Here is a 26,565-nt window from a genome sequence, read left to right on the forward strand (position 1 = left end):
ATCTTCTGTATAAACATACCCTTCAACTTTCCAGATTTTGCCTATATTTTTGGTTATTTCTCATAAAATGCTTTCTGTCAAATCAGTGAGGATTGAAGTCACTAAATAATGACAGGCATTTGAATTTCAGACTCCATATCTTTCAGAAAATGAACAATAATATAAATCCTGTTATTCTAGTTGTTTTCTAAGTTTATAGAGCAATATTTAATGAATTTCCCTGGTTTTGGGCCTTGGTCTCTCCTCCCAGTATCTTTGGTTTTGACCAGATTTTTTGATATTAGAGGTTGAGAGGTATGTGCAAATAGAATTCCTATGCAGTGGCACTGGCCTTGATTTGGCAGCATTATTTTTGAGCCTGTATATTCAGTTAAAGATGAAACAGACAAACCTGATGAAAGATATCGCAATAGGAAACTTTGGAAGAATATTCCATCTAAGTCACTTTCACTTGTCTTATTTACAACTTTGAGTGTCCCTGCAAAAAAAATGAGACAATAAATATTCCTCAGTGGGTTCAAGGGTCTTCATGCAAACCTTTAGCTAATCTATGAAACAGAAATAATCATGACACCAAATGAAATGCATATTCATTGTCTGACTTCTGTACATTCATTATCTGAACCCTGTACCTTCTAAAGAGAGTTACATACTCTTTTCTTCAAGAAGAAATATTAAGCAAGAAATTATCCAGAAAATTAAGCCAGCAAAAGTGGCCTTTAAAAGTATATCTTTAGGTTTATAGTTTATTGGTTTTTCTGATTTTTAGACAAAAATGCTAATGTCCTGTGATATACAGAAAATGACAAGAATTATATATATTGCTGTTCCCTCTAATTTGGTTTTCTGAGAAGCCTCATTTATAATTTTCAGTTTGCTGTACACCAAGCTGTGCTTGATCTGTTCAGAAACACCTGTCATTTTGTTTTATGGGCAGTGCCTTGGACATTTTTATAGGTTTTGCCAAGAGTGATGTTTTTGAGACTGTATCTTCCCTTCAGCTGTCAAATGAAAGAGTGTATAAAACTGCTGTGATGAGGACTTTCACACTGTCATTTAAATTCCTAAAGCCTATAATCTCTTTCATGAATACTAAATTATTCTATCCCAGATTTGAGCAACATCTCCTTATATACTAAAGCATGAGTCTTGTGAAGCCTGTTTGTGAATATCTCAGCACCTGATCCCCTTACATATTTGACTAATTACTTTGTTTCCATGAAAAAAACCTTGTCACAACAGTATTTTACTGTGATTTTTAAGTAATTTTTCTAGGCAACTTGACTAAGTGCCATTTTGTAACATGCCTACATGTTTTCTGCATTAGTTTACACTGCTGTTTTAAAGTGCTTGTCTCTGAAGTTCTTAGCTTGGATGCCATTTGTGCAGTCTGTATGTCCACTCCATGTCTATATGCATTTTTGGCAAGTGCAATGGTTTCTTCCCAGATTGCAGAGACATGTCAGTAGGTGAACTGGTGATCGTTTAAACTGTTCATAGTTTTTAATGTCTGAGTGAATGTGTGTTCTTGTGTGTGTGTGTGTGTGTGTGTGTGTGTGTGTGTGTGTGTGTGTGTGTGTGTGTGTGTGTGTGTGTGTGTGTGTGTGTGTGTGTGTGTGTGTGTGTGTGTGTGTGTGTGTGTGTGTGTGTGTGTGTGTGTGTGTGTGTGTGTGTGTGTGTGTGTCTGTCTGAAAACCTGTGTGCATTGCTGGGAGTATGTGTGTGTAGGTGTATCCTGAATAAAATGACACCATGGTTGGGATTATCTTTTTCTCACCCTTTTCATGCCAGAATATGCTCTATCTACTCCACAATGTGTAAGTTGAGTAATGAAGAATGATTAAATGTTTTAAATCATGACCATCTGCTTTAACAGAAAAACAAATAAACATCCTCCCCCAAAAGTATATATTATTCTAACGTATCATAAAAATGATTTGCTGGAAATAATTTCTTTGCTAAATATTTAGCTATCGCACAGCCTACAGCATAACAGACTAAAATAAACCCAAATATTTCTGACTACTTCATCTCACGGTTACAATCTTGCATAACATTATAGACATTTTCTTCTTCTTTCAGCTTTTCCTGGTTAGGGGTCACCACAGTGGATCACCTGTCTGTGCATGATTGGCAGTAGTGTTTTACAGTGTTGAGTTGCCAGCCTGGCACCCAACCTTCTACAGAAGGCACACACACACATTCTGACACCTAGGGCCAATTTAGAGTGTCCAATCCACCTACAGCATATATTTGGGATGTGGGAGGAAACCAGAGCACCTGGAGGAAACCCACGCAACCACAGGGAGGACATGCAGACTCCACACAGAAGGCACCCCAGCCGAGGATCGAACTGGAGAACCTCTTGCTGTGAGGTGACAACGCTAACCGCTGCACCACTGTGGCTGCCCCATAACATTATAGACGTTAATTTGATTTTTTTGCTTGTTTTTTTTTTTTTATTTATTGATTCTGCACATACAAATATGAGCAAAATGGTCTTTGCATAAACATGAGAAAATTAAACCATTCTGCCGTTTTAAATACATATTTAGTGCATTCGTGAAGTATATAAAACAGAAGGCACATATTACATCAGAATACATTTCCTTCTAACATAAGAAATCACCAGTCTTTATATTTTACCAAGTGTGTGGCCCCTCAAATTGGAGCTCACGGAATACTTCCAATAACCCACCTATACAAAAATATTGATTTTTTTTCAGTTCTGTTATAACTTGCACCAGAATCAACAACCAATTGTTGTACATGTTTGCAAGATTGTCACAATGACAATGATGAATCTGACTATGAGAAAGAAATAAACATTTCTGTGTATGGCAGATGTTACAACAACATTGTGCAGAACCAAATTGCTATTCAATTAATAAGTCTATATTCAGATGATGGAGCATTTCTTCAAAAGTCACAAAAGCCCACACACAAACATACACAAAAATCCATCCATCCATCCATCCATCCATCCATCCATCCATCCATCCATCCATCCATCCATCCATTTTCTCATCTATTCATCCTGGTGAGAGTGTAGACTTTCCTATCTGTACCAACCATCCCCAGCTCATTCTATGGCATCCCAATGTATTCCTAGGTTATTACATAATCCTCCACCCTTTTTAACTGCTCCAGAGCCTCATCCAAGTGAGCTACACATGTTGACTCTCTTTTGGGAGGTAACCAGTTGGCATCCCCCATATCCAAACCAGCTCAACATACAGGAGCAGTGTTTGTGTGTACTCCAGTATCCTACTGCTTGCATAGCTCTTCAGTGTATCATGTAGAGTGAATGCAGACAGCCTGTAGAGGAGCTTTCCTTGCAATTTCTATCCATGATCTCATCCACTCAGTCACTGCACAAAGCTCTCAACCATAGCTGAGGATGTGGGAATAGACTGATCAGTCATTTCCAGTCTTTGTCCTGTGACTGAGTTCTTACTTCATTACCCAGCACCAATAAAATCGCTCCAGTACAGTTACCATTGCAACATGCTTCTCAACTTCTTAGTGCAAGGAATCTGGGCAAAGCCAACAATAATAGGGGACAAAGACCAAAAATAGGGACAATTTTTAAATATTTCTCATATTAATCTAGAAAATTGTAGGAATAACAGGTTTTGCATTTGCATGCATTTTCAGAAGGTTATGAATTCTGAATCTCATATGTCTGCCAGTATTTAGTGACTTCAGTCCTTGATTTTCCAGAAAACCACACATTTTATGAGGGAAAAAACACAAACTTTGTGAGGAACTGATCAAAAATATGAGGCAAAAATCTGGACATTTGTGAAAATCTTGACAGCTTATAGGTATGCATTGCACCTATCCACTGATCAGTCTCTTGATCTCCTTTCCCATGACTCACGATCAAGACTCTAAGATACTGAAATCTTTCTACCAGAGTTAACTGTTCACCCCTATGCACAGAAGAATACATATGTTTTCAGAAGAGAACCATAACCTCTGATTTACAAAGGATAGTTTTCTTCCCAGCAAATTCATCTGCAGCAGTGAGTCACTTAAGTGTATGTAGTAAATCAAAGTCAGTTCATGTAACTAGGCCAATATCGCCTATAAACAACAACAACAACAACAACAATGCCAACCTAATGTCTCTAAACTGAATACTCTCCAAACCTTGGCCATGTCTTGTATCATGTCCATGAAAATCAAAAACAGGAAAGTGTGTAATAAATACCCATGAAGGGTACCCATGCCCATGTTCAATTAATCTGACTTAGTGTCACAAGTGTGGACACAACTCTCACTCCTCAAATATTGACACCCAATGGTATACAGCAGTGGTCTTGGAAGCCTGTACTGCTTTAGTACCTCCCATATGATATTCCAGCTTAAAAGGTGTTGTGCCATCTACATGTTTAGAAAAGACATGTAGACAGAATTAGTAAACACCCACGATCCCTGCAATAGTTATGCAAGGACGAAAAGATGATTCATTGTTCCATGGCCAGGACGGAATTTACATTGCTTCTCTAGAATCACAGGCTCAACTCCTGGATTAGAGTTTCTCCTCAACCACCTGGTATATATTTTCCAAAAAGGCTGATCATGTAATCCCTCTATAACATGAACACTCCTTCCAGTCCTGCTTCTTTTTTTTGTAATTCACTCTACTCCTGTTGCTATATATGTCTATTCTCCCAGCATCCACTCCCTTCCAACTTCCATATCCCCTCATTGCTCTTACCTGGTACTCCTGGTGTAATGCCTTCCATAGATGGGCCCCAGCTTCTCATGGCACTCATTTATAGATCTGATGAGTGGAGAAACCCTCAGGGCATTGTGCACGCAGAGCCTGGATCCATTATTCTTACAACTGCTGATCAAATTCCCTTCCAGAGTGGCTAGTATGATTATGTTAATAACAGTAATGTGAAGAAATGACTTTTGTGGCTCCTGGTATCCACCAGAGGTGGCAGAGGCTTTGAGAAGCTCTAACCCTAGAATGAGAGCTGACCATTGGATATGTCATCCTCTCCTTCCCATTGGATCCTACATGTAGCTTAAAACCCATACCTGAACTCAGGCTGCTGGAAGCACAAATAGGTATGTGGACTCAGTGCCACTGGGATGACCCCTGATTGTACATTTCGAAAATGTGGACCACTACCCTAAATTACCAGTCCAGTAAGTACTTTTCCTACTTTCCCTTCAACATCATAAAGAAGTATTAGGCATTAAACCCTAATAATGTCCAGCATGTTCAAGAACTTCAAAATGCAATTCATCCACTCTTTTAGGCTTATCATGCAGGAATTATTTAGCTCCCACAGGACCTCTTCAACAGAGACAGAACCAATTTTACCATATTCTTCTGACACTGCATCCTTAGAGAAGGTTATTTTCACTAGACTGATGAGTTCCACAAAATGTCCAGAGTCAAGGCCAGAGTTTTCTCTACTCCCTCCTGAAAGCCATTTTATTTTCTGGGACTGTACATGAGACAGAACATTTCAGATTGTTCAATTAGGCTTGAATCATAAGAATGAAAAATAAATTTAGAAATGTTATGGGTGTTGCAGAATGTCAGCATATTTAGGTTGGAGGCAGTCTTGTTGCTGTCTATTAATTTCCTGATTCTGCATGACATTAGTGTTATCTGCAGATAACTATATAAGTAGTTCATATGCATTCCACTTAACCTTTGCCTGTACTTAAAACCCATGAGAATACTGCTGCATGTCAGGCATCTTTGTGCATTCCACCCAGGGTAAGAAATAGTACTACTGAGTGCAAGTGCGCCTTTGTGCTGATAGGTGTGATTAGCGCAGCAGTACTGCGGTAGGTTACCGCATAAATTATGCAGTAACCTACCGCAGTGCTTTGCATAAATCTGAAGTACCTCAGCTACACAACTTAATGTCTATACTGTGTCTATTGGCATAGGGACTAATGACAGTATAGTTTGATATGAAGTCCATCTCATAGTGCTCAGCTAGTTAATGATGAATACATAATGAATTGTTAAGTTTTTGTAACATATGTTAAGTATACTTAACCACTATGACACTCAGATACATGTAAGACAGCTGGGAAAAGTGAGAGGGAAATGGAAGTTAAAGGCAAGAGGTCTTATTCTCCATTCTATTATGAAACCATGTGTAAATGGAAAAAAAAAATTAAAAAACAGACAACGTATACACAAACACACACACACACGCACATGCGCACACACGCACGCGCACACACAATCACACACACACACACACACACACACACACACACACACACACACACACACACACACACACACACACACAGATACAGTGACTAAGAAAAGCACTTTTAAGGCCGGCAGTTATTATATTCAATGTGAATTAAATGGGCCATTATCACTATTCAGCTATTACATGTCAGTCTGGGCAAAAAAAACTACCGCCTCAAATACACCTCCTTAATATTGATTTATTTGTTTCAGGTAGCTCTGAACTGTAAAGACAAGTGAACCATTTTAGTGTTTTTGACCAAGACAGTCAAAAAACTTCATACTTCATAAATGAAATTTGCAAATTTAAAATATAAACAGATTTGACTTTACCTGCAGCTTTAAAAATTCAGTTTTGCCTCTATATGAAGGCTGTACTACAAATATTTATAACTCCCACATGGTACACTTAAGTTTCTGACAAAAACAGCCATCTTTGGTCTACAGAAATTCTAAATCAGCTGGATTAGGATGAAAAAGGTTGCAAAGTCAAAGAAGAAATGCATTAACAATAATTGTAGGTTTTCGACTTGATTTAGTTTGTTCTCTGCACTGCGTACTACCTATAGTAGAGATGATGAATCACACATTGAAAAAAACAAATATGTTATTTGGAAACAGACTCCAGTACATCTGTGGATTACAAACATGGCAGCCAAATATAGAGGATATGGCATATGTATGACATAAGCAAAAATTCACATACCAGTGCACTTTATCCAGGTGGCACGCGAAAGCGCTTATCTCTTTTTTATGTTGTGGTGAAATAAAGAGTTTGTCATCCAGTCAAGAGTCCGGTTTGTTTCGTGGAAGACTCAACAACTTATTTACAATCAATATCTTTTGCCTGTGGTTGCTGAGTCCTTAGGAGGTATAAGACACTTTTTTGCTTTCAAGCTGGTTTTATTGTAATGATTGTCTGAGGAAGGCTGGTGTCACAGCCGAAAGCGCTAATCTACTTGAATTTTAATAAACGTGGATTACTATTGGGTTGCTTTTACGCTGCCTATCTGTTTGTTTTATTTGGTTTGGTTTGGTTCATTTGGTTTATCTAAATATTTATAACTCCCACATGTTACGCTTAAGTCTCTGACAAAAAGAGCCATCTTTCATTTTTTGGTCTGTTTGGTCTATAGAAATCCTAAATCAGCTGGATTAGGATGAAAAAGGTTGCAGAGTCAAAGAAGAAATGCATTAACAATAATTGTAGGGTTTTCAACTTGATTCAAAGTTTTTTTCTCTGCACTGTGTACTACCTATACTAGAGATGATGAATCACACATTGAAAAAAACAAATATGTTATTTGGAAACAAACTCCAGTACATCTGTGGATTACAAACATTGCAGCAAAATATAGAGAATATGGCACTTTAAAATAAATAGCAGAGCAATGCTTCATTAAAACGGCATGCTGAGTACTCTACATACTGATGGTACTTACTGAATTGTTTGCATTCCAGCAGTATGCTAAGCACTATAGATATGCATGCTACTCTGTGCATTTTATACATTCCAACAGTACGCTTAGCACTGTACAACCTGATGACACTTATTACAGTGTATACACTTCAATAGAACACTGAACACTGTAGACTGATGACACTTGCTACAGTGTATACAGTCCAACAGCATGCTGAGGACTGTGCAGACTGCTGACACTCTGTACAGTGAACATATTCCAAAAGCACACTGAGCACATGTAGACTGATGACATTCTGCGTAATGCATATATTTCAACAGCATGTTGAGCACTGTACAGAGGATAACGCTTGTACAGACAGATAATACAGTGCAGAGCAAACATTCCAATACACTGAGAACTGTACAGACTGATGACATTTGTTACAGTGCATACATTCTAACAGTATCTGAATATGTACAGAGGATAACACTTCACTTGCACAGATGGATAAAATGCAGCGCAGAGCATACATTCCAACAATATACTGAGCACTGTACAGACTGATGATATTTGTTACAGGACATAGATTCTAACAGTATGCTGAACACGTAAAGAGGATAACACTTGTACAGTTGAATAACATTCAGTGCAGAGCATACATCCCAACAGTACACTAAACACTTTTCAGACTGATGATACTTGGCACAGTGTATACAATCCAATAGCACACTGAGCACTGTACAGACTGATGACAAGTGTTACAGTGAATATGTCTAACAGCACACTGTAAAGACTACTGACATTCTGCACAGTGCATACATTTTAACAGTACACTGCCCAGTCTACAGAGGATAACACTTGCACAGATGGATAACACTCAGTGCAGAGCATACATTCCAACAATATGCTGAGCACTGTACAAACTGATGACATTTGTTACAGTGCATACATTCTAACAGTTTGCTGAACATGTACAGAGGATAACACTTGTACAGTTGGTTAACATTCAGTGCACAGCATACATTCCAACAGTATGCTGAGCACTGTACAGAGTAATGACACATAGCACAGTGGATACATTCCAACAGCACACTGAGCACTGTACAGACTGTTGACACTCTGAACAGTACGTACATTTAAACAGCATGCTGAGCACTCTTCAGACTGATGACTCTCTTCACAGTGCATACATTTCAACAGTACATTGAGAACTCTATCGAATATAACACTTGTACAGATTGATAACATTCATTGCAAAACATACATTCCAACAGTATACTGAGCACTGTATGGACTGATGACATTTGTTACAGTGCATAAATTCAAACAAAACACTGAACACTGTACAGAGGATAACACTTGTACAGATGGATAACATTCACTTTAGAGAATGCATTCCAACAGTACGGTGAGCACTGTACAGACTGATGACACTCATCACATGTATACAATCCAACAGTTTTAGAGATGCATGACACGGCACAATGCACACATTCCAACAGCATGCTGAGCACTGTATATGCTGACAACACTAACTGCATTGCTTTCCTACCAACAGCAAGCTGAGCACTATAGTTATTGATGTCACTCAGTGCTCTGCATACATAACAACAGCACACAGAGCACTCTATATGTGGATTGTACTCAGTATATTTTATACAATTCAACAGCAAGTTGAACACTGTAGATAGATAGATAGATAGATAGATAGATAGATAGATAGATAGATAGATAGATATAGAGATAGAGATGTAGATATAGTATCACACAGTGTTCAAGTACATTTATGATAGAGTACAGGGTACATGGAGATGCATCATCCCACACATTTCATATAACTAGTGCATGACAGTCTGTAGGACTTACTGATCTACTTAGAATACTCACTAGTATAATACTGTACACAAAGATGCAGCATTTTACACACTGTATAGTAAGAGTTTATCAGATTCTAGGGGGTGTTCAGCATCGTACACATAATACTTAGTGGTACAACATTCTGCTCAAGGCCATGTAGTGCAGTTCACATGCTGCAGAAAGGTTCAACATTGTGGACATTATATGTTAAAAGTCTGTGAAGACCTGGGGATAGTATTACATGCAGAGCACTCAGTGATACAATACAGTGTAAAATGTCATATTTTGCAGTGCACAGAGTGCACAGAGGTACAGCATGGCACACATCACATGTCAATATTGTGCCCATTAGCACAGAAGATTAAGGTTCTGAGCAGCTAATAAGCTGCTTCCTGCAGTCAATAGTACAGGGATTGTTTATTCCATGGCCATTTGCCAACTCTGGCATGAATAGCAAGTCACTTAGCCAGGCAGTGCTCCCAGGTTACTCATGAAAAGGGACAGTTGTGTACAGTGGGCTTATCCTGTTAAAATGCATAAACATATTCATTAGGTTCTGGGGGGTAAGACTTATTTATAGAGTACTCAGTAGTACAGAACTGCATGCACACAATGCTCAGAGGTGCAGCACTGTACACATGACACACTGATAGACAATAAGTTTAGAGGTTTAATGTTATACACAGGTTACTCAGTAGAACAGCAATGTACACAAAGATAACCTGCACCACTCCACAATGGATGGGGGCGTGGAAGTGGTGGAAATACATGTGACTGATCATAGCCTACCCCTTTCATGGCAGTACTCAACACTAAAAAGCAGTACAGCAACCAAGAGAAATGTGTCTGGTAAAATGCTTGTGTGCGCAAGTAGGGCTGGGTTGTGTTAGCTGTCTAAGGAACATGTCTATGATGGCACATACATGAGGCATACAGTCCCTCAGATCATCGCAAATACCCAATAAGACATCTAAAACGTAACAAGTACTAAGGTGTTGTTGGCCTGCTCTTATTTGATGAATATACGCATTCATTAGGTCACAGACATGAAACAGCTAGCTTGAGAGTGGGGCAGTATCCATGGCAGGCACATACACTGTTATGACGTGCACCCATGCTTTTCCTGTTATCAGTGCAACTTGTAACAACCAATGAAGAGGGCACTGCAATGCCAGACATGCCCTCCCAGGATGAACCATCTGCAGGTATTTTCTGTACTTCTGTGTTTTCCTGTGTTTGTTGAGTGGGTTCCTCATAGAAAAAATGTCCATTGACTGGTGTCAGGATCTGGTTCATGTATCCTGCACTGACCTTGTTACCCCAGCTGTGCCAAAGTTTGGCTGCCATCATCTTAAGAGTCCGAGTTGTCTCTGACATCAGGCAGTGGTGTATCCATGGTGGAGAAGCTTGATAAACTAACTGTGAAGACACCAAAGGAAAATATCCAGAATAAATAATACTCATCAGCATTACCTCAATCCATGTGAATGAATACTACTATCTGTAGTGCTAAGACATAATAATAGCTACCTTAACTCACCTTGTACTAGTGGTCTTCTACAAAGTACCCTTGACATTTCTACATAGAAAAGTGATACTGCATTTAATTCACATAATATCCAACATTTTCCCAGTAAGCAGCTATCTGGTCATTTAAAGGCAACACTCCATGCACACCTTTGGCATCTCCAACAGAGACTTTCCAAGTGTGGTCAAGCTCAGCTCCATTATCCAGGATTCCTCTGTGGCTTCTTGATGACTCAGAGCCCTTGTGCAAAGATGCAAGGAACTCCTCCATCTCTGATAATGTTAGTTCAGTCAATGGGCTGCCTCTTGTGTCTCTTACCATCTGTGTGAGGTGGGCAAAACAAGCTTTGGCAGCACTAATCATGCTGGTAGCCTGGCATCTGAAATGTAAATAATTTCTGTCCTTGCTACTTTGTCATTTACCACATCCCACCAGGCATAGTTGCAAAATGGACCAATAAATTTCTCATGGTCGATCATCTACTGACTGTGAATGAAAGCCTGCACCAAGATGAATCATTGTCTCCATGGGAGAACCAATATTTCCTTTGCTTGCCTATTCTATGCATGCTGCCATGCAAAAAAAATGGAACATTTGTGTGAGAATAAGCACATCAGTAGGTATAATACACCCACCCGGATACAGTTCATGTATCTCCTGTATGCTGCAGTTGGGTATTAGTAATATGCATCTGTACACACACATCAACATATCCATGGGTATTGTTTGTTCTTTGCTTGCACATTGCATCTCCCAAAAAAGTGACAATGAGCAGATGCCATATCATGCCTGCAGTTGTCAACATCAAGCAATGGCCTCCTATAATACTATGCAGTTGACTGCAATCTATATGATGAGTGCAAGTGATCTTACAGCCTTTGATAGCATAGGTTCATAACCACAGATGTCTAATATGACTCTCTGCCTCTCTCTCTCTCTCTCTCTCTATATATATATATATATATATATATATGTGTGTGTGTGTGTGTGTGTGTGTGTGTGTGTGTGTGTGTGTGTGTGTGTGTGTGTGTGTGTAAAACAGGCAGGTACATATGTATATGTATTTATGGCCTACATGTGTACTGATACAAAACTCACTGTCATTTTTTTCTTTTTGTGGGAGAAAAACATATCAATCTATAATGCAACTACCATCAAATGGCCAAAGTGCATACAAATAAGAAGTGTTTTTTACACCCCGCCCCCCACAATCAAATTGCTACAGACACTGGCAGTACAGCATAAATCTGAGTGAATTCCTGGAGTGGGATTAGCCCACTTATGGCCTAGCTAACAGGACGAGTTAGAGACATGTACAAGTCGTCATATGACATAATTATGCATAGGTGATACCTGTTTAAAGGCATTACTACCACAGTTAAAGTTGATGAGGCAGCTTACTAAAATAAATCATGTTGTGGAAAAGTACTGCAGAACTGCCCATGGGATTGAATCCTTTGTTTGCAAACTATCACCTAGCTCCTTGAAACACACCAGAGTTGTTCACGTGAATGCAGATTAGTGCATGTGCTGAGTTGCATGCATTTTCCTTGCTTGTCAATTCTCCCCATCACACTCCCTGACAAGACAGAGGGATCTTTTCTTCACTGCAGGATCTGTTTCTTGCATGGAAGCATTTTTCAGATATCAGCAAACTGGACAGCCAAGTTAACCGATGTAGCATTTTCACTAAGCACATTTCTGAATCCTAGGGCTTATCTCTGAACTGCTGTACAGTCTGCTTCTTTGTGTAATAAGATGAAAACAGTTGGAGACATTGCTAATATGCTTTTAAAAGATCTTGCATCTCAGTAATGGATTGGTTTAGAGAACAACTACATGAAAACATGTTTTTGATTGTTTTTATGGCTTTAGCTCAGTAGTAATCAATGTCTCACAGATCTGTATGTCTAAACGTTTTGCCATTTTTAAGGGTCCAGCTAGGGTATCTGGTATGTGACTGCTTAGGTCAGCAACATGTAAGTTTATCTTTACTTTATGTATAGGGCACTGTTATCAGTAAGGCAGACAAATAGCTGTGGGAAAAACAACTGAATATGAGAATATTTTGAAAATGTTATTTTTCAAAACACACTGTATCATAGTTTCAGTGCCAGAAAAGAGTTATAGCTGCTTTGTACTCTAAAGTGTTGACTTTGTTAGATAACATATTTCTGACTATGAGAAGTGTATTAGCTATAAATGGCTGCCAGTCTGGTTCTAAATGTATTATTAAACTTCATATATATTTATCTGTTTTGCATAAATAAAACTGATTTTATGATCTTTGCAAGGAGTTGAATTTCTTTAGAGAATGTGTATGATGCTAGAAAAATAGCGGTGTATGCTCCCTCCTCTTTAAATTCCATAAAAATGCAAGAAAGCCAAAAATTTACCTCCCTGCAAAATCATTTACTAGTTCCTTATTTATAACTGCCTGGACAAATGCTGAAATTCCCACACCTCAGTGGAGAATAACATAGTCTACTACACACATTGCCACATTGTTACATATATACAAAAATATTTCTTTATTTCCAAAAGTATAGCGTCACTCCGCACAATATCAGAACAAGAATAAACAAGTAACGCCAGCAGCCAGATGGCAATAGGACGTTCCAATCTTTTAATAAATACACATCAAAATCCTACTAGTCCCATCATGTCTACATTTGCTTTAGATTCATGACCACAATCTCCATATAAAATCTTCTGTGAAGGACTAATAGGATTTTGTTGTGTATTTATTAAAGATTGGTTCATGTTTCCAATTGGCTGCTGGCATTACTTGTTCATTCTTGTTCTGATATTTATTTATTTATTTATTTATTTATTTATTTATTTATTTATGTATTTATTCATTGACATTTGATTACCAGGAAAGTCTGACTGGGTAGAAGCCCATTTTCAGTGGAGGCCCAGGGATAAAAACTCCAAATTATTTAAAAAAATTTAAGAACAAAAATTTTACAATCTTCAAAAACAAAACAAAAACAGCTGCAGTTTAAATAATTATAATAAATTAGATGTAATATAAAAACATTGATTAAGAATTGATACAAGGTATTTGACAATCATTTAATATTTAGAGAACATTTAGACAGTTTGTAGAGAAACTAAAGGTAAGTTAGTTTAATACAAATAGGAATTGCAATATGAAGAAAGGGAAACCGGTTATAGTATATTTAGAGAGAAAGTCAAGGAAGAGAATTTGAAAAGAGTAAGGAAGTGAAAAAGGGAGAGTAAGGAGGTATAAAGAATGAAAAGGTAATTGTTCACATTTAGGTATACAATTTATCCAGGTTTTGAGTAAGAACCGAGCCAGATTTTAGCTAGGAATTCTTTCAGAGTAGTTTTGAAAGATGAGAGGGGATGATATAGACATGACAGATACAGGAAAGGAGTTTTAGGCCTTAGCAACTTGTACAAGCACAGACAATGTCCAGTAGATTTTCTAGGTTTGTAGACAGACAGGAGTTTTTGGTCACTGGTCTGGATCACAATGACTGACTGGGAACATAGCTGTGTAGAATGTCCCTGGGATTCACAAAGCTTGCACCAGGTGCAGGAGTAGCGTCAGTGTTCCAACACCAAATATGGCCACCAAGCGATGCAGGTATGAGCTGTTTTCATGTGCACTACCTGCGTAAGCTACGCCTGTACAGCTCTTGGCTCATGTATGTTAATCACCCCATTTACTCATTTGCAGCAGTGTAGAATGCAAATGAGGGTATTTAGCAATCAAGGAAGTGGTGCAGGTGTAGTGTAAGCATGCAGAAATGTAAACCGTAAAAAATGGTTTACATTACTGCAAACATAAAATCGGAGCCATGTCAGCCAGCCAAACACGTGTATTATAATGGCTAAATATATAGCCAGTGGCATAAAAAAATGTACAAAATGTAAAAATAACATTTTTATTTTTTCTCGAGCTATCTCGAAGTTTAAAGCGTAGGCCCATGGAGTGCAAATGGGATCGTAAGAAAAATAGAAAAAAATAAAATAAAACTGCAATGTAACACATATCATGATTTCCCCATAATAGTCAATGGCAGGCATGTTACACCACACCATGGTGCAAGGGTTGCTAAGGGGCTGTGTTAGTGTTATGTGTGGTTTCTAGAAATTAGTAGGCAATCTAATGCAAATGAGAGGAGTTATACTAAATCACAGATTCCCCCCTAGTGTGAGGATGCACCTCACAGTGTGGTGTTATAACAGAGCGAGGTATGACCATGAGATAAAGATGACATCAAAAGAGGGGTGTGTCATCTTTGCTATAAGCAGATTGGAGCAATGCCAATCCGGTTTGCCCGTAGCTAAGCAAAGCTAAAGGAAAGGGGTGAGTTTAACTGGCTTTAGCTTTGCCTAGCTGAGAGCACACAAGGTAACCAAGTATGCATTAGAACAGAAATTAAAACGTGTTTAAACCTGATAAACGGGTTTGCGCAGCAATCACTGGAGCTGAAACAGAAAGGATATAGGAAAAAAACAAGGAAATGCTGCAGCAGGGAAATTGGAGTACAAATGAGTAATTAACACTGAGGAACCTACAGTGGGCCATTGAGAACAGCTAACAAAGCTGCTAGCAGCTACCCGCAGAACAGGAAAGGGGAGGGGCTCTACTGCAAAGAAAACAGTAAAGTGTCACAGCAGAACAAAGTAGAATTGCATTATATCAGCTACATAACACACTTTGCAACACACGACTGGGTAGGGAAAGTACAAGACAATAAAGCTGGCAGGTGGATGCATGCCTGACAATGGGAGGGGATCTAGGTTTAAAAGGGAATTAAAGGGCAACAGATGAATCAAGCCAGGCAAGCATAACTTCACACTAGAGCCCACACATTTGCAGTAATCAATGTAAAACCCATAAGTAAGATACCTTGCAGCTGGAATTGCTCATGCACAGCCAATGACATCAGAAGCATCGATAGCACAATAGTATAAAGTGTGAAAGCACCTCACACACACTTGTGTTTTTCCATACACACTGCACCATTGGTGTATACAAACAGAGAAGTTTTAATATGTACATGTTAGGGGCTGCCATTGCTTTGATCCACCAGCATGTGATGGAGACTGAAGGTGGTGAGGAGGATGATGCTGACAACCACCGCAGGCACCAGAGGAGGAGAAGAGTGTTCAGATCCAGGGTAACCTACCAGGGGCTACATGATTTGGAGATAGTAGAGCATTACAGGGTGGACAGGGACACCGTACAGCAACTTGTGGAGCTGTGCTGGCCATGCCTCAGAGCCAGAACAAACAGAGGGGAACCCATCCCAGTGGATACCAAGGTATGTGTAAGCTTGAGAATACTAGCCACAGGTACCTTTTAAAGGTCAACTGAGGACGTCATGGGGATCTCGTAGGCATCAGCATCCAGGGTACTCCACCAGTTCCTGGATGCCATGTTACCACATGCCAATGAGCACATATACTTCCCCGAAATGCAGGAGGAGTTGGCCAGCAATATGCATCTCTTCCATGTGGCAGAATACCCAGAGGTACTGGGTGCAATAGACTGCATGCACATACAGATCAAGTCACCACCCGGTGAGCAGGGTCGGCGCTACATAAACCACAAGGGATACTCCTCCATCTACTGCAAGGTTGTATGCAATGCCCAGGGCATTATCATGGATGTGTGTGCTGGCAGCCCTGGAAGCTATCATGACTCCCACATCTGGCATGCCTCACAGCTGTATCAGGCACTTGATAAGGGGGACATCCCATATGGCCATCTGCTGGGGGATGCTGGCTATGCACTGGAACCATGGATGATGACACCCATCAGAAATGCACACACACCCATGCAAGAATGCCATAATGAGGCACACGCACAAACCAGAGTCATCATAGAGTGTGTGTTTGGCATGCTCAAATCATGGTTCCATTGCTTGGACATATCTGGTGGAGCCTTGCAGTACTCTCCAGCCACAAGTGCTCACATTCATAGTATGTGCCATGCTACACAATATGATCCTGCAGAAACATCTGCAGCAGGGACAGAATGGTGAAGGCCCTCATAGCCCACCACCATTGCCAAGGTCCCCACAGGCACAGAGGGACTCAAACCATGAGCCCCCTGAGCCAACCCAAGTAGGCAGACAAAGGCGTGCCCAGTATGCCCATGCCTTGGCAAGGAGGGAACATATAGCACACACACTGACAGTGTAGGCACCTAGAGACTGGCACCTATCTCCACCTGCACACACAGTAAAAATAGATGGCACACACACAAGACTACCTGTAAATTGTCATGTATAAGCAGTCTACTGTGTGCATCCATCATAGGAAGCCCACAACTATTGCACACACAACTGCTATTGGCACAAGGTAAGTTAACACCTGAACAGTAAATTAAGCTATCGGCATGTACTGCTACTGTATGTATAGGTTCATAGGTAGGTACTAGGTAAACTGCCTGAGGGCATTCATAAGCCTAGCCAGAACATGTCGGCTTTTGCCACCCCATTGATTAATTAACTGTCCCTCTGTCGAGCAGAGCCAATGGTGGGATCCCTGGGGTGTATCTACCATTCCCCATCCACTCTTCAAGGTTTCTCTTAAAGAGTGTTAGTGAGAGGCTCTGTATAATGTAATTAGGGATGATGTTCCAAAGCATGGGGACTCTCTGTGACAGGAATCTGTCCCCCCAGCATGTTCTAGGTTTAGCTCGTTAGAGCGTGTGGCTCACTGTGACATGGATTTCCTTAAGTGGAGCATATCCATTAAGTCTGAGTTGGACATAGGTTTGTAGGCCAGCAGAGATCATCTCTGAGTAAATGAGATGCCACTGAGTACAGCTGGAGGTTATTCAGTCTGGCTGCATAGGACATATGTTTGAGGCCAGTAATCGTCTTTGCAACCTACTTTTTTGGTCTTTCCAGCTGTTGGAAGTGTCTTCTGAGGTACATCCCAAATGAGGTATTATACTCTATGATGGGCCTGATGAGTGACGAGTAAAGGGGCACTATAACCTCAGTATGTCTAGATGCAAACCCTTTAGTAATTAGATGGCCTGCATAGAAGGATGTCCTAACTACCTTGGCGATATGATTGTCAAAGGAAAGATTACTATCTACCTCAGTCCCCAGATCTCTTATTACCTTGTCTGTATTAAGGGGGCTGCCACCTATGTGGTAATTTGTGGGTGTTTCATTTTTCCAAAATGGAATGACTATGCATTTTGTGGCATTTAGCTTGAGGCCATGACTTTGACACCCAGTGTCAGTCTCTGAGGCCCTTTTGAAGGATGTCTGTGTCAGCTGGACTGTCAACTATGGCTCTCAGTTTGCAGACATTGGCAAACTTGGTCTGCCATAGTCCATCTGTGTTTGCCTTTACCTCTGAGAAGTATATGCCGAACAGTAGGAGTCCCAGGACTGATCCCTATGGGACACTAGTTGTGACTGGTTAAGAGTTGGACTTGGAGGCCACTAGTCTTACCCTGTGGGTTCTGTCTGTAAGCCAGTTGGCAACCCATCCTGTGATGTAGGGGTTTATGTTCAGGCTGGTGAGTTTATCAATAATACCCAAGTGGGGAATGGTGTTGAAAGCCTTAGCGAGGTCCAGGTAGGATGTGTGAACCACCTCTCCCCTCGTCTATCACCTGGGTGACTGTCTGTAAGACGTCAACCAGGTTCAGTAGGCATGATGTGCCCTCAACCAAGCTGACCTGGGTTGGGTCAAGTGTTTGAAGGTTACCAATGTCTTTGTTAATGAGTTCCATGATGATGCACTCCATAGCCTTGCAGACCAGGCTAGTCAGTCTTATGCGGCAGTAGTTACCATGGTCAGTTATGGCTCCTGCTTTATGGAGCGGAATAACCGTTGCTATGTGCCATTCTATGGGCATATAGCCTGTGGAGAGGCTGAGGTTGAAAAGCTTATTTAGGTGGGGGGTTAGTTTGTCTTGTAGTTTTTGAAAGACGCAGCCTGGGACACCATCTGGCCCCATTGACGTTGTGTTTTTCCTTTTGAGAGGGCTATTTTCACCTCTGCCTCTGTGATGTCTGAGATACTGTACTTTTCGTGTATTGTTGTGTGCCCTTTAGGGGGTGATATGAGGGTGAAGTCTGCACTGAATGTATCTGCAAGGTTGTTGGCGACATCAGTAGGTTCAGTATATTTTGTGCTATATTGCACCGGCACAGCACAAATCTGTGAGTTACCACTTAGATTCTTGACATAGTCAAAGAAAGCTTTGTGGTTATCTTTTGAATCCTTGTCTATTTTCCTTTTGAAGTTAGCCTTGGATGATTTCATGAGGGACAATTGTTTCTTACTAATACTGGTCAGGGATGTCTTTCCTTCTTGGGATTTTCTTTTATTTCTGGACTACTGTCCTCCTTCTGTTGTATAGCCTGTTTATTGCAGGGGTCCACCAGACTGGTGTCCTTGTCTTGGAGGAGTGAGTCTTGGTTTACCAGAGATGGTATGATCCATACATCCTTGTAGGTGCTCATAGAATGCATTTGTAAATCTTTCTGTATCTTGGGCAGTGTTTTCCCTTAGTGTGGGGGCTTTGAAACTTCCCACCTCTGCCTTTAGTAGTGTGAAGTTAGCGGTAGGAAAGGTTTTCACTGTGGTTTCCTTGGGTGGGGGAGAGGGTAGGGTGTGGACATCCACAGTGAATAGTTTATGGTCATATCTGACCAGTGATGGGCTTACCTCTGCTGTGTCGCACCTGTCGCTCATGTTGGCGATTACCAGATCTAGTATGTTTCCACCTCTGGTTGGGGAGTTTACCATCTGATCCAGGGTGTTTGAGTTGATAAATTCCAGGAAGTGCTGGGCCTGGAATTAAGTATTCGAGTAGTTTTCTAATGGTAGAATAGTTGAAATCGCCCAATATCAGGGTGTTTGGTACAACTGTCATGTTTTCTACTGTCTCCAGGAAGGTGGAGTGGTGGTCCTGGGTCATGGAGGGTGATCTGTAGCAGGCCACAATTTGCATTGCAGTTTTGGCTGATGTTAGCTGCACATGGATGATCTCAGAGGTATCATGCTGCCCCACTAACCTGGAGGTGTAGGTATCCTTGATTAATATGGATACACCCTCTCCATTTCTGTGCCAGTCCATATTCTGTGGCCGAAATGTGTGGTATGAGTTGTAGTCTGGTAGTGCTGGGGTGCTCTCAGGAGCCTTAAAACAGGTTTCAGTTACTGCACAGATGTTGACGTTGTCCATACCGAGGACTGCTGTGAGTGCATGTATTTTGTGATTTCAACTTCTGGCGTTGAGTAGCATAACCCTCATTGTTTTACTTTTTTGTGCTGTTTACAGAGGTGGGTTTCACTTTTGAGCCTTTCCTAAAAAAGGCTTCATGGGGCAGTAAGAGCCTTGGCCAGTATTCAAAAGCCCAAGTGCGACAGGTGCAAGCCGGTATGGTATTGATGCATGCATGTTTCCCATCTTTGCATGTTTCTCACCTTTCCTGTAAGTAACCTACTGGTAAGTAATAGAAAGCCTTAAACTGATATATGCCTTCTAGCTTCCAAGAGAGTCTTTTGGAGTGATTAAGTATCAGTGTTCTGCATGTTCTTGCTGTACTTAACATTTTTTTGCCTACATGCTGATTTCTCACTGTATATTGTGATCTGAAAGCTCTGTTTATTCACATGTTGTATTTCTTTGACAGCCTGCACTTTAGAGGTTCACAGGTAGGTACTAGGTTATCCACCAAAGGACATTTAGAAGCATAGCTTCAGTGTGTTGGCTTTCTCTGCCCCATTGATCAATTAACTGAGCCTCTGTCAAGCATAGCCAATGAAGTGATTCCATTCAGAGGTACCAGAAGCTGTTAAAGACTGGGGGAGGGGGCAGAGGGTGATAGGGGCACTTAGTGATCTAAAAAGGGCATGTTAATGTGAAAACTCCACACCATTCAATTTCCCCGACAGGTCTTGCAGCTGTAAAATGGAGGGGCTCCCCCCTGGCTGTATGGTTCTGGCACACATGATCCCAGGGGTGCATATTCCGTTACCCATTCACCCATCAATGTTTCTCTTGAAGAGTGTCAGTGAGGGGCTTTGCCTAATGTAGTTAGGAATTTCATTTTATATTCTCCCTTTCATTTTCTTATATTATTTCAAGACTAAGTGAAGCTCAGTGGGTTTGCATGCCACTGCCCTTTGCTTAGCCTAGCTTACACCTAGAAATCATCTAAATAGAAAAATAGGCAGAAGCAATGTTAATGTCCATAGTGTAATAGTCAGAGCATTCACCTAGTATCTGTGCATTTGTGGTTCAAATCCCAATAAAGTTAGAGAAGTTTTTTATGTTAAAAAGTATACCTTAACCACAGTTTGCATATTTAGGTAGTAATCTTCAGTTTAGTAAACATTTGAAACACCCACATAAACGCATGTGTGCCCGAGAGTAAAGTCAACAGAGATTGTAATGTTATGTAATCACATAGTGAGATGTTACTACACTTAAGTATATATATCCAGAGTAGTTAGCAGATGTGACCGTGTTTGCGCGCACAGGTTATATGCTTTTAAATTTCATTTAACCCTGTTAAACTGCCACCTTAATGTCACACAAACACTTTTAAACATGCTTACAACTGCTTAGAAGAGCCGTATTCTGGCCTAAAAAAATTTAAACCATTGCAGGTTTTGAACCATGCACACCATAGTCACTGGACTTACCACTAAATCATCTGAGCTGTATAACAAAGACAAAAATGAGCGGACTTCTTAAAACGGACTCTAATTCAAACTTGGTAAGCGCTTTCGCTGACTGTAATACGCCAGCTTCCTCAGACCAACAAATACAGCTTAGAATCCAAATACCCTTTTCAGTAAAAGCTTTTCAGTACTTCCAAACCAAAACAATTAGTAAGTTAATTACTTACAAACTAATTGGCCATGTGACCAACTACTTATAAAACCTTGTTGAAAACCTATCTTACAAAAAACTGCTAAACCTAGACTTTACACTCAATTAACATAAAACAAACATAGCATGTGCAAACAAATATTATACATATCTAAACACTCACACTACGCTTGTCAATATATATCGAAACAGAACAGCTTTACAGGTGTTGGATTTATAAATCCCACTATGATACCAAAAACTTATGACTGTACTACCAAAAACGTATTTAAACCACAACTCTTATTTATATACAACCCAGAAATGGTTGTTTGTAAAAAGATTTAACCTCATGCCCTTTTCTAGAGCCCTACAATCAATTAATCATTAATATTTACGTTTACATTTTTATATTTTACCTATTCAAAGCTTTAATTTTGAGGAGACATTTTATAGATACCTGCTCATTAAGCCCAGGTAGTATATATGCCACAGTGCGGATCTGCCACTCCAATTCCGCCTCCTCTAATTTAAGTTGCCATGCCCCTCCTCTAATATTTTGTTCTACATTTTGCAGAACTACAAATCTAAATTTGTGTTCTGGATATGTCATCACATGTCTTGCAAGGGCATTAGTGCTTATTTGTCTGTTTATACTATATTGGTGCTCATAAATCCTTTGACTGAGTTTACGCTCAGTTCTACCAATATAGAATCCTTCACACTGAGTGCAAATAGCACAATATACAACTCCTTGGGAATCGCAAGAACAATGGCCCCAAATTTTATAATTCCTATCTCTAATGGTTATATTGTTGGTAGTGTTAATATGTTTACATTGTCCACATCTACCACATTTACTCATACCCTGTTGACCTCGGGGCACTTTCATAACTCTCTCAACTATATTCTTCAAATTGGGGCCTCTTCTATATGTTACAGATAAACTTGGCCCTAGTTTCTTCCTAACTTCATTATCCTGTTGGATAATAATCCATTTTTTGTGCATAATTTCCACAATCCTGCTTGAATCTGTAGAAAAAGTTGTCAAGAAACTTGCAACCTTTAGATCTTTTTTGGGTACCAAGGAACAGTTATTTGGGAATTCATCCATTAAATCCACCTGTGCTTGTTTATCCTGTATTAAGGGCTGAAAATGCCCTGATATTCTTTTACTATACACTTCCTGTATCACTTGATCAATCAAAATTAAAGGGTATGCTCTCCTTAAAAACATTTGCTTTAGGAGAGCACATTCATCTTGGAAGTCTTCGAACCTGGACACCATCCTAGTTGCTCTTACTACCTGACCCTTAACCACTGCCTTCTTCTGGTGGAAGGGATGACAGCTAGTAAAATGTAGGAATGTGTTAGAATATGTTGGTTTTTGATGTATTGTAGACCTGAACTGCTTTTTCGTATTATCTTTGCTTAAGTGACTGTACAGGAAATTAACTTCATTTATGTCCACCTGATAAGTGAACTCCAAAAATGAAGTAAACAAAGACAACTCCAAGATGAATCGCTCTATTATCTCCCTTGGTCCTTTCCACATAAAGAACTTATCATCTTGGTACCTAGTGTACCAAGCGACATGTTCTCTATAGGTAAGGGACTTGAACAAAAAGGAGGTTTCCCAATACGTCAAAACACAGTTGGCAAAACTGCTCCCACGTGGCAAACCCATTGCAATGCCACTTTTTTGGAGAAACAATTTGTTCAAAAATAAAATATAATTGTTCTCCAACACTATTTCCAATGACACTTCTATTAGGTTTATGCATTGATGTTCCATACCTTTAGTGTGTAGGAATTCCCTAACCCATTCAGTCCCTATTTTATGTGGAATAGATGTGTAGAGGTCTTTGATATCAACTGTTAAAAACACATATTGTTCATTAAATTCCAATTTGTTGATATTAGACAAGAATTCCCAAGAATCACGACAAATTTGTGATTCTGATGTAACAAAGGGTTTTAGCTTGGAATCTACAAATTTTGCACATGCATATGTTATCGAACCCCTACCATCTACTATTTGTCTGAATGGTGGGTTTATGGCATTCTTATGGATTTTAGGTGCTCCAAACAAGGTTGGAATTACTGGTACTGGCATCGTAAGATAATGATATGTGTCCACATCTATGGTGCCCTCAAGAAAAAGGTTGCTTAAAATGCCTTTAATTTTATTATATGCTCCATTTACCTCATTCCTACTTGCACTGACATATGCTCCGTTATCTAGGTGGGCCAGCATTTTAGTCTCATAGTCAACCTGGTCCATAAAGACCAATCCACCCCCTTTATCGGGTTTCATGACCCTTACATCACAAATATTCAACAATTTGAGAGGATCACGCTCATTTTTATCAATGTTGCTATTTTTGTTTTTAATTATAGTTTATTACAATATTGTTCAAGCAATGTCTAATATCCATTTCGCAGATCTTCTCAAATAATGCCAACGTCGATTGTATGGCAAACAACAGGAATGGAGTTCTCCCAAATCCTGCTGTAAGTACTGAACTGAATGATTTACCACTCACAACAAGTTCTGGTAGTAATAATAATATTTCTTCCATAGCTGCACAACCTATGCATATGCAGCCTAGAATAGATGCTGGCAACAATGTTGCTCCTTCGATGGGGACTTACTTAAATAATAATAACTTTTTCATTTCTAATGGAATGTCTCCTGTTAACGCTAACCCGTTAAACCTTAAAAGCTTTTACTGAAAAGGGTATTTGGATTCTAAACTGTATTTGTTGGTCTGAGGAAGCTGGCGTATTACAGTCAGTGAAAGCGCTTACCAAGTTTGAATTAAAGAGTCCGTTTTCAGAAGTCAGCTCATTTTTGTCTTTGTTTACCAGTTTTAGAGATTTTTTTGTTGTCGAGAAGCATCTGAGCTGTATACATGCTTCATGGTTTTTAGAATACAACTTTTACTACAGGCATTCCGCTGTACTGACAAATGGGACAGTCACTTTGTGTACATATGTACAGTACATTATAATGTACTGTAGTTTGTGAATCAACATATACAAGTCTACATATGTATAACTGTTAAAATTAATACTAAATATATATATATATATATATATATATATATATATATATATATATATATATATATATATATATATATATACATGCCAGTGATGTGTGCACATATAAATAAATATATATATATATATATATATATATATATATATATATATATATATATATATATATATATATATATATGCAGACACATCATAGCCATATATATCAACATCTATGAACACACTTCGTGACACAGAAGCAATGCAAAGGAATTGAAGTGTACACAAAACACATGCAGCTCTGGTATTATAACAATTAATATTAACTTAATTCACCATAGAAGGGATGGTTGTTGTGTATGTGGAGTTTGGGGTGGGGGAGGAATGATGGGTAATGAAATTATGCATCAAAGAGAGCCTGGGTTGGATGTTCAATAAGTGAACTGGAGGTGTATACATGCAGTATGGAGACAATAAAAAAGGACACAAAACCATAACCATGCTCATCCCTAATAAAGCCTGTCAGGTCACATTGCAACACATAATTCCACAAACATATGAACATTAACATATATTATACATATCTACACCAACTGACTGTCACATTTGTTTTCAGTAGTGAGGAATGCTTGCAGTAAAAGGTATATTTAAAAACCATAACATTTGTACATATCTCAGATGCCTTAGTGGTAAAGTCAGTGACTGTGGTGTTCATGGTCCTGGTTCAAGACCTGCAAGGGCTGTTATTGAGGGCCAGAATAAGAGCTATTGGATGCAGGTTGATTAAGGCACTTTTAAGCAGTTCTAAGTGGGTTTGTGTGGGTTTGCGCGATGGTACGCAGCACTTAAACACAGTTAAATGGATAAGTGCTTCATAGGGTAACCTTTGCTAACTGTACCGAAGAACACAAACTTGCTTACAACTGCTTAAATGTGTGTTAATCACCCTTTCCATAGCAGTGCCTGCTCTGAGAAGTAAAATAGTAAACACTGCCAGCATTAGAACCCACAACCATGTACACCATCCTCAGAGGAACCTACCACTAAGCTACCTGAGATGTACCTAGGTGAGCTGAGTTTTTAGACAGGTTAAAATACAAAAGGGAAGATTGTGTTAAAATAGGACAAACTGCCATGTATCCAATGAAAGGTGTATGCTATATATATATATATATATATATATATATATATATATATATATATATATATATTATATATACAGATATAGGTTAAAAACATCTACACATCTATGGAAGTACATATAAACGTATGCAATAATATATATTACTGGTACATAGTTTCATAGGTTCATATATATATATATATATATATATATATATATATATATATATATATATATATATATATACATACATACATGTGTGTATACAGCATCTGAAGTGTTCAAATCTGAGTAGAATATGGACCATAGCAATCACAAATTCTGCCCCCCCTAACAATACGAACATAACATATGAAGAGTATATGCCAATACACTATTACAAATATGTCATATGGACATGAACCAAATAGGGTTAGTCACCAAGACAACTACAATGACTGTAAATTTCCATGAGAGAAATACACAGTTATCTTTTATTTAGCAAAACATTATTACATTCTGATGTATGGCCAAAAAGGATTCAAGGAC

The sequence above is a fragment of the Protopterus annectens genome, chromosome 7.part0 (genome assembly GCF_019279795.1).
Source record: "Protopterus annectens isolate FY-2018-M chromosome 7.part0, PAN1.0, whole genome shotgun sequence".
NCBI classification, from domain to species: domain Eukaryota; kingdom Metazoa; phylum Chordata; order Ceratodontiformes; family Protopteridae; genus Protopterus; species Protopterus annectens.